The sequence below is a fragment of the Rhinolophus sinicus genome, linkage group LG03 (assembly GCF_036562045.2).
Source record: "Rhinolophus sinicus isolate RSC01 linkage group LG03, ASM3656204v1, whole genome shotgun sequence".
NCBI lineage: Eukaryota > Metazoa > Chordata > Mammalia > Chiroptera > Rhinolophidae > Rhinolophus > Rhinolophus sinicus.
Window position 1 is genome coordinate 114,619,964 of NC_133753.1, and position 2,307 is coordinate 114,622,270.

The 2,307-nt window shown below is 34.4% G+C and overlaps 1 non-coding gene across 1 annotated transcript; it reads right to left on the bottom strand.

The window, feature by feature from the left end:
* Window positions 1-814: 814 nt before the first annotated feature.
* LOC141570984 (U6 spliceosomal RNA) lies at window positions 815-920 on the bottom strand. Its single transcript, XR_012495409.1, has one exon. It is a non-coding gene; the product is annotated as a U6 spliceosomal RNA (small nuclear RNA).
* Window positions 921-2,307: the final 1,387 nt, after the last annotated feature.

A 2,307-nucleotide genomic window follows, 5' to 3' on the forward strand; every position in this document is an offset into this window, starting at 1 on the left:
TCGAGTCAGTGTTTTAGTTTTCTTCAGATAAATACCCAAAGTAGAATTGCTGGGTCATACAGTAGTTCTATTTTTACTTTACTTTTTTTGAGGAACCTCCATACTGTTTTCTATAGTGGCTTCACCACTATCCTACCAACAGTGTCCAAGGGTTCCCTTTTATCCACATCCTCGCCAGCACTTGTTTGTTGATAATTTATTATTTATTTATTCAATGTATTGGGATGACATTGGTTAATAAAATTATATAGGCTGCAAATGTATATCTCTATAATGTATCATCCATATATTGCATTGTGTGTTCACCACTTAGAGTCAGTTCTCCTTCCATCACCATACATTTGACCCTTTTTACCCTCACCTACCACCCCCCTCCCCCCTTACCCTCTGATAACCTCTAAACTGTTGTCTGAATCTATGAGTTTTTGTTTCTTTGTTTGTCTTGATCATTTGTTGCTTTCAGTTTTATATCCCACATATGAGTGAAGTCATATGGTTCTTGACATTTTCTGTCTGACTCATTTCACTTAGTATGATAATCTCAAGATCCAACCATGTTGTTGCAATAGCAGTATTTAATCTTTTCTTATGGCTGAATAATGTTCCATTGTATAAATGTACCACATCTTCTTTATCCAATTACCTATTGAAGGACACTTTGGTTGTTTCCATGTCTTGGCCACCATGAATAATGCTGCAATAAATAAAGAAGTACATAATTTTTTTTAAAATTAAAGTTTATTGGGGTGACAATTGTTAGTAAAGTTACATAGATTTCAGGTGTACAATTCTGTATTACATCATCTGTAAATCAAAAAATATGAAATGCTTCACGAATTTGCATGTCATCCTTGCACAGGAACCATGCTAATCTTTCTGTATCATTCCAATTTTAGTATATGTGCTGCCGAAGCGAGCATGAGAGGTACATATATCTTTATGGATAAATATTTTCAGATTTTTTTGGGTAGATACCCAGAAGAAGGATTATGGGGTCATATGGTAATTCTGATAATTCTATTAATTTTTTGAGGAATCTCCATATTACTTTCCATAATGGCTGTATCAATTTACATTCCCACCAGCAGTGTATGAGGGCTCCTTTTTCTCCACAGCCTCTCCAACACTTGTTAATTGTCTTGTTGATGATAGCCATTCTAACAGGTGTGAGGTGATATTTCATTGTGGTTTTGGTTTGCATGTCCCTGATAGCTAGTGAAGTTGAGCCCTTTTTCGCATATCTGTTGGCTGTTTGTATGTTTTCTTGGTAAAAGTGTCTGTTGGGGTTCTCTGCCCATTTTTTAATTGGATTGTTTTGTTGTTGTTGTTGTTGAGCTGTACGAATTTTTTATATATTTTGGATATTAGCCCCTTATCAGAGGTATTGTTTGCAAATATCTTCTCCCATTCAGTTCTTGCATTTTTGTTTCATTGATGGTTTCTTTTGCTGTACAGAAGCTTTTTAGTTTGATATAGTTCCGTTTATTTATTTTGCTTTTACTTCCCTGCCTTTGAGGTAAATTCATAAAATCCTCTCTGAACCCACGATCCATAAGTTTAGTACCTATGCTTTTTTCTATGTATTTTATTGTTTCAGGTCATATGTTTAGGTTTTGACCCATTTTGAGTTAATTTTGGTATGCAATGACAGCAGTTTAGTTTCATTCTTTTGCACATGGCTTTCCAGTTTTCCCAGCATCATTTATTGAAGAGGGCTTCTTTTTTCCATCGTATATTTTTGGCTCGTTTGTTGAAAATTATCTGCCATAGATATGTGGGTTTATTTTTGGGGTTCTCAATTCTATTCCATTGGTCTGTGTGTCTGTTTTTCTGCCAATACCATGCTGTTTTGATTATTGTCAGTTTGTAATACAAATTGAAGATAGGGAGTGTGACACCTTCAGCATTGTTCTTTTTGTGTGGGATTGCTTTGGCTATTTGGGATTTTCTGTGGTTCCATACAAATCTGATGATTATTTGTTCTGTTTCTTGAAAAAATGCCTCTGGGATTTTGATGGGGATTGTGTTAGATCTGTGTATTGCTTTGGGCTATATGGCCATTATAACTGTTGATTCTTCCAATCCACGAAGATGGAATAGCTTTCCATTTCTTTGTGTGTACTTCAACTTCTTTTTATAGTTTTACAGTCTTATAGGTTTCAGTGTATAGGTCCTTCACATCCTTTGTTAAGTTTATTCCTAGATATTTTATTGTTTTTGTTGCAATTGCAAAAGGAAATTTTTTAAATTTATTTTTCTGAGATTTCATTGTTAGTATATAGGAATGCAATGGATTTTTGTACATTG